We start from the raw sequence: 8,351 nt of genomic DNA on the forward strand, positions 1-8,351 counted from the left end.
ATGTCAGCCAAGCCACCCATCTGGCCCCTCCCTCCATTCTGTTAGCAGCAGAACTGAAGGAGGAGGCGGGGTGCGGTGCGGAGAGATAGTTATTTACTGACTGCTTTGGGGGGTTTTAGAATATAAGACATTGTGCTCTTGCATCCATGTGGCTTTCTTTTGTGCTTGGGTTAAATCTGTGTGAGCTATTGTAGTGCTCTTTTAATTGTAGTTCACAGTCAAAGCCCCTTTCCCCAAGAAGATTTTGACATTTAACGTTCGAATACTAATTCTTTATGCACTGAGAGAACACGAGCAAAAATAAATTGATCCACATGTATGGCGGGAAAGGAAGGGGAGCAAACAGTAGAAGGGATTTGCCTCTGTACTTACTTGGACGTCTCGGAAGGTCATGAGCATAGCTGCCAAGTTATCCCTTATTTTAAGGGATTTTCCCTTATGCTGAATAGGCTTCCTCGTGAGAAAAGGGAAAACTTGGCAGCTATGGTCATGAGGCTAGAAGCAATCTTTTTGCTGTGTCTTAGAACTGGATTTAAAGGTTGGCCTAAAATTTGGCTTCAGGTTTAGTATTTCTTCTAAATTGACAAAGTAGACTGATGGGGTTGGGGGGGGGGGAAGCAGATTTTTACATGCATGGCTGTTATGATTATTTATTAAATTTGCCTACCGCCCTTCATCAGAAGATCACAGGGCAGTTCACAACAGAAAAATACAAAATGAGAACAAAAAATACATAATGTTCAATCACTCAAAGGGCTGGTTGAAGAGGAACGTTTTTACCCAGTGCCTAAAGATATGTAATGAAAGTGACAGGTGAGTCTCCCTGGGAAGAGCATTACACAACCAGGGAGCCACCACAGAAAAGGCCCGTTCTTGTGTTGCTTACATCTTAGTAGATTGTTAAGATTGCAGCTTTGGCCTCTTACAGCAGAATGCAGAAACGAGTCTTGTGGCCCCAGTTATAAAAGAGTATGTCAACCAGTTTCCCCTCTGCAAACAGGAAAGCTTTTGCCATGCAATGTTCTACTTTCTTTTTAAATGTGATCTTAATCTAGGGAGAAAGCCAGCATTGAGAAGGTTCTTGGCAGGGGGTTGGACTGGATGGCCCTTGTGGTCTCTTCCAACTCTATGATTCTATGATTTTTACAGTTTGCAAGGCAGCATCAAGTGATAACTGCTGGCAACAGAGTTCACCTCCTTTCATCCCAGGGCAATTTCAATTACTTCCTCCTACAACCCCCCCCCATGTAGAACAGTTATGGATGGGGGTACCTTTAGCTCTGCCACCTATCTGAAGTTTTACCACTCTAAGACAGACTCTTTCTGCTTAGCAGTAATGGTAGATGAGTGCCACTCCAAGATGCCAGCTTGTGAAGTAAGCTTCCTCTCCTGCTGTGTTTACATAGTGTGCCACTGGGAGCTGCAATGAATCCCAAGGCAGGGATGTGATATAAAAAGTTTTAATGGCATCCTGCTTCTACCATAGCGTGTGAAGTACCTTATAGGAATATGCAATTCATTTTTTATGTGATGATGGCTTTGAGTGCAAATTAATATGCTTAAGATATATTTCACCATCCTTCACTTCCTACACCCCACCCCCAAGTTTGTTGGCACCCAAAGAGACAGATGTTTGCCTTTCTGCTAAACAAAAGCACAGTTATCTTTTAACAGAAAAGAGTAGATGCAGCAGTCCTGCAGACAAGTTAAAAAGAGCACTCCCGTGTGCATCACAACTTACTTCTAGGTGAATTGGTTTGTATAGTAGATTGAGCTGCTTGCCCCATGAAAGGCAAGAACAGTGAAACAGCATCCTTTGGTGAACAGACTTCATAATAATCTTGGCATTTGTATCAGATGTAACGAGCCTAACTGGGGAAATACGGCAGGCCGTAACTTCTGACCATTCACAATTTGTGTCTATTGCAGTGTTTCTTAGTCCTGTTCAGGGATTTCTTCCCGGCATACCCTTTGTTGTTGTTCAAATGCATCAAAATGTTTGGATTTGTGGGTACAACTGCGCACATAAAACCTTGAGTCCATAATCCCAGTAGAAGGAAATGCATATGAATTTCTAAAGCATGCAAAGCTTTGAAATGGGGAGACAAGGAACAAATGGAAAGGTAAGGATTGTGAGAGGGGTGTCAGTACAGACATAACTTAAGTGTGTCTTGTATAAGCTGGAGCTATTTTGCTTGCATGACTAAACAAGCAGTTATAAAGTCCCTGAGTGTATGAAGGTCTTGACAGATGTGCTCTTCTGATGGTGTCTCTGAGCACTCTTTAATTATTCCTAAGGCACTTCTGAAGGGTGTGTGTGTCTTCCTTCTGACAGCCCTGCGCCTGTGCTCTGTTTCCTATCATGAGGATTATCTATCATTTATCTTAACACGTTGCAATAAAACTCTGGCACTTCAGAGTGATTGCTGTTTGGCATCCCTGGAGGGACAGTGCCTCTTGACAAGGCTGTGTTAACAAATTAATCCTTTTACAGATTGGGATGTTACTCCTGAAGAAAAGAAGCCCATGAGCAAAGGAGAAGGCAAAGCGACTAGCAAGCTCTGGGCAGCCCCTTCTTCTTCCCTACTTATGTAACTAGTCTTGCGTTGCTGAGGTCAGCTTACCCTTTGACACTAATGTAATGAGGAATTACAGCAGTGCTTTGTGAACAGAATCCAGTCCGAACTGAAGTAGGGGAGAGTGGCCATCTGCAAAGTTCTTGAGTTGTAGAACAATGGTCCGTTTGAGTGATATATGCTCTTGCTCTCCCATGATGAAATGTGCTCCACTGAGAAGGAATAATGGATCTTGAGGCACCCAGCACAAATGCTGCTTCCAACATAGTGTAAATTGCGACGAACCCAAGGACTTTGCCACCAATTAATATGCGACAAACCCAGTCCCGGCGTTGTCACTAAACTTTCGGGGATCCTTCTTAATATGTGACGAATTGTCCTCCCTCTCTATTACTAGAAATGTGACACAGGAATCCAGGGGTGAAACCACCGCCCCCCCACTTCTCCTGCTGCCTTAAAATAAACCCCTGTTACTTGGGTTTCTTAGTAAAGAGAGTCTTCCAGCTTACGTGGCCTGGTATCATGAGAAACTCTAGGCTGTTTGACGGAATAACCTCCTGCCTACAGTATAGGGTCTCACTCAGTTTGATTCCCCACTGCAAAAGTTTGCCCTTTCCACTCTGGCAACTTTGTAGCACCCCAGGTTATCCTCCTAAGCCTCCTCAGTGTAACTCTAAGACACAAACTGTTGCCTATATTCCCGAGGTAAGTTTTGTCCTCTACTGTATTGAGCCACCACTTCTGTGAGTTTAGATACCCAGCTGGAATAACTAAGCACATCCACTAACATTTAAGAAAGCTTTATTTAGACTAGATGACTTTTAAATGCGTAATGGTTTCATGTGTACAGGCTCTTAGATCATATTCTTAGTTTCAATTAACAATGGCTAGATAATATAATTCAATTAAACTCCTCACAACACTTTAAGATCTCCTACACCTACCCACACTCTCCCTCGCTCCCACAACCCTCTCAACCGAATTAACTCCCTCCCATTCCTTTTAAACTCCTGGCAGTCCCGCCCCTCAGGAATGGAATGCGTCATTTATCCAGGAGGTTGGGGTTTAACTCTCTGCACCCTGGAGTCCTTTTGCCCACCAGGTCAATCCGTCACATAAATACATGCACACTATAGGTGCAGTTGAACAGCGCCTATGTATGGGAAATGGATTTATTCTTGTTTGTCTCCCACAACCCTTCAGAGCAGAGGGTTGGGAGACTATGGTGGTAGAAGGGAAAATCTCATTTGCATGAATGGAAGTCCATGGCCCAAGCAGTGGGATATCACCCTGTATGATTTTAGGAGAGGTAAAAATTTAAGATAATCCAATGAAATAGCAAGTGCCATAAATATGTCAATAAATTCAGAATGTTTGGATGGGAAAGTAGAATAACATTTTCAGTTTTGGATGACCAACTTCTTGTTTTTCTGCAGTAAGCTTTCTATTGCCTTCCTCTTTCCAACCTGGCAATACTTTCAGCAGTATTTACTTGTTGATGCACTACATACTGATGAAGTTCAATTACATTTTCTCTGCATTGCTTATGTTCCCATTTAACATGTCTGATATAAAGGGGAAATGTGAATGAAAGGCTCAGCCATGGTTTTATGAGGTAAATTGCCAGATTTGGGGAATGACCGCCTAACAGCCCAATCCTATGTATATTAGTATGAAGGAAATCCTCTTAGATTCTTCAGATTGCTGCTGAAAAATCTCAAGTGACAGCTGCAGCAAGCTGTCATTGCTTCAATTACTGTATAAAGTTACAACAGGCTGCCCATAAGTCTTTTTAATTTGGAGCTTGCTGCTTTTAATACAGGCCGTGCCAAGTTTCATTTACTTTGATACGGTAGCCTGGCTTGTGCCTATCTTGATTTTATACAATCACATTGGTATACTAGAATGTGAGTAACTTCTTGCACCAAATTTGACTCCCATCACGTTGTATTTTTTATTATTCAGATTTCTGAAATATGCTGAAAGGCCTCTGGGCTAATGCACATAAGTACACAGGAGAATGACAAACTAACTGAAAAGAGCTAAGAGCTAGCTATAAATATCTACTTTCAAGTATATGATAAGCCTAAAACAAATGAGGAACTCCCATCAGCCCCAGCCAGCATGGCAAGTTGTCAGACATGATGGAAGTTGTTGACCAACAACAACAGAAGGGCTGTGCTCTCCTCATCTCTGGCCTAAGAGAAAAGGGATTAGCTAATTTCGTGAAGGTCAGAGAAGTTAGCTATGGTCATTGTCAGGGGGCCTCCCTACAGGGAGCCTCCCCCCATCATCCTGACTAGCACTTCGCCCAGCAAGAGCAGCAGCAGCGGGTCAGGTGGAGGAAAGGAGGATGGGAGCGGTATGGAGGAGGCACGGCTCAGCGATGTATCAGAGCCCCTGCACCGCTCAAGCCAACAAGTAGGAGAGGGAGCACAGCTGCTTCCGGCGCCCATGCTTGAGGCGTGCGCCCAAACACAAGGTTAGAGGGTGGCATTTCAGGATGCCAAAGCTATTATTATGCTGGCCCCATAGCAGAAGGGCACCATTGCCAGATTCTGCGAGTGACTAGGAGGTCATGTTTTCCGCTATCTCTGCCCTGTAAATACTATGCACAATAAAACTGTTAAAGACAGAACGGACTTGGGCGTATTTACTCGGGAGTAGCTGCAACAATCCCCTGACAGTCATCATGCCTATACAGTAGTCTTCTGTAGACAGCTGTAGTTAGCCTTGGTCTTGCATGGCTTTCCTGCCATCAGTGTGAATCCTTTGGAATTCTGAAGATTAATTTGTACATTTGATCCTTAATTCATGGCAGTTTTATTACACACTATGCTTCAGAAAATGCTGTTGATGTAACTTTTGAAAACAGTCTCCTTTGGCGCCACATTTCTACTCTTTTTCCTCCGGCACATCTCAGCTCTAGCAACATGTCAGCTTTCTGGCTTCCTTGCAATGGCATTACCCAATGGTAATGCATCCACTTCTGTGATACACTGGAGGCGCAATCCAGAACGGCACACAATTCTTAAAGAGTCCAAATCACTATTTAAGCTGTAGAATCATAAAATTGTAGAGTTGGAAGGGACCCCTAGGGTCATTTGGTCCAATCCCCTGCAATACAGGGATATTTTAAATGTGGAATTTAAGAATCATTTTATTAGATGTGCCAGACTAAGAATCTGGAATAGATATAAACCTAGATTATGCACAAAGACACCACGATGGATTTCACCACAAGAAGCTTTCTTCAGAAAAGAGGCGACAGGCAAATTTTATCATCAATGAGATGATAAAATTGAAACAAGGGAACCATGAATAAAAACAGCACCACAACTTTTTTTATTTACAACTAGTAGAGAAATTTAAGTTGGATAAGAAGACTTGGGGCAGGCATCCCCAAACTGCGGCCCTCCAGATGTTTTGGCCTACAACTGCCATGATCCCTAGCTAACAGGACCAGTGGTCAGGGATGATGCGGATTGTAGTACAAAACATCTGGAGGGCCGAAGTTTGGGGATGCCTGACTTAGGGTATGAAACAAAGTAAGGTGGATTTTGAGATGCAATTGGGTAGTGATGATGAGCATGTATAAACTTGTTGAAATTTGAAATGGAACAGGAACAAGTTATAAAGAATGTATGCTTAAAGGGGCAAAATATATTGGTTATAATATACAGATAGAACAGTGGGAACACATGGACCAAAGGGCCAAAATACCCATTGTGTTATGATTAAAAGGGGATTTTTTACAAAACAATGTACCTGTTGGAGATTCATTCCCCGTGTCTGCATTCATGGGATTGTTGTCTATCACATGACTGTATATGTTTTTCATTCCACAGTGGGAAGTGACGAACACAGGATGTTTGTGTTACTGTGTTTCCTGAAGTGGGACTATTGTCATTTGTTCTATCTCTTTGCTGCCTGATGCTAGAGAGAGAGGGAGCCATGTTGCAGTGCTCTGTGTGTGTTTATATGTAAATAAAATAGATTAGCCAAATGCTGAGTCGCTGAGGTCTGTTACACGCAAACTCTGCAGATCCGTAAGTGTGCTGATGTCAGTTGGCCTCAGTCGCTGTGATGTTCGGGCTGGAGAAAGCTTTCGAAGCTCCTGAACGATCGACCAGGAGGGAGGGAACATGCCAGTCGGGCATGTGTCTCTGCCAGAGTCCTACTTGTGAGTAAGAGATCCTAACAGTACCATTAGAATCTAATTCCTGAGAAGTTACTCAGATTGTATAAAAAATATTCCAAACATCTGTTGGAAGTGTCAGGAACATGAAGGGACGTCCATGCTTGCTGGATGTGTAAAAAAAACTGCAAAATATTGGATGTAAATGCACATTGAAAGTTGATACTCAGCTGAAGCCAGAACTCTTCCTGCTGGGACTAATAGATTCAAAAGTAGGAAAAGATTATGGAAGCTTATTTCGATATATGTTCACAGTAGCGAGATTGTTATATGCACAAAGGTGGAAGGACTTACTATCACCTACTATGGAATAACGACTATTGAAATTATTGGATTTGGCTGAGATGGCGAAGTTGATGTGTTTAATTCGCCAAGCTGTGAGTCGTGAAGGCCACTCCCTGCAAGGCCTTTTCCCACCTGGCCTAGGGGACGGGACCCAGACTCACCCAGTCCTACTAAAGAGGCGCCTGGTGAGACCGGAGGGACATCGCTGTGCCTCATAACAAACCCTAACTATTGGATTCTTTTGCTCCATCTTTTTGTGCCTGACACAAAATGTGCATTTTATATTTGACTTCGCCTAGCTTTTTTTTTTTTAATGTTTAAGGTTTTTTTTTGTTAACTTTTTGTTAAATATGTATTCTGTAGTTGATCTCATTTGTAATGTTTTATTTTGAAATCTTTAAGATAATCTTTTAGTTTTCTGTTAATTATGTTGCTTTGACTGTATACTCTATATTTGATTCTGGATTGTTTGTTATTGATGTTTTAATATGCTGTAAACCACTTTGATATTTTTCTTAAAAATATAAAGCGGTATAGAAATGAAATAAATAATAATAATTAGAGAAAAATCATTGTTGACATTTATTAATGATTGGAAACCCCTTGCAGACTTTTTGGGCCCAAAAGAAAACTAACTTTAGATATCTGGGTTTAAAAACTGAAAAAAGGTTGGTATATATGGAAAGTAGAAGAGTTGGATGATATTTTGAGCAAGTGTTGTGTAAGTCTATATATAGATAGGCAGAGTATCAGAATTCTTTTCTTTTTATTTTCTTTTACAAAAAAACAACAACATACTCCTGATTTTGTTTTACTCCCTTTGCATCATGTAAGCTTTTTGTGGTTTTGAGCAACAATTTCGCTTTCCTCCCTACTCAGTGACCAAAGACACTGGCATTTGTGTGTTTGAACAGTACAGAAAGAATAAAATAGCAATTTGATTGTTTAGTGCATGGGTAGGCAAACTAAGGCCCAGGGGCCGGATCTGGCCCAATCGCCTTCTCAATCCAGCCTGTGGATGGTCCAGGAATCAGCGTGTTTTTACATGAGTAGAATGTATCCTTTTATCTAGAATGCATCTCTGGGTTATTTGTGGGGCATAGGAATTTGTTCATTTTTTTGTCTTTTCAAAATATAGTCCGTACCCCCACAAAGTCTGAGGGATAGTGGACCGACCCCCTGCTGGAAAAGTTCGTTGACCCCTAGTTTAGTGTAAAATTATGAAGTTAGGGTTTTCTTTTTAAAAAAAATACTGAAAGGACCTCATTTATCCAAATATCCATGACTGAAAT

This window comes from Zootoca vivipara, chromosome 4, assembly GCF_963506605.1.
Source record: "Zootoca vivipara chromosome 4, rZooViv1.1, whole genome shotgun sequence".
NCBI lineage: Eukaryota > Metazoa > Chordata > Lepidosauria > Squamata > Lacertidae > Zootoca > Zootoca vivipara.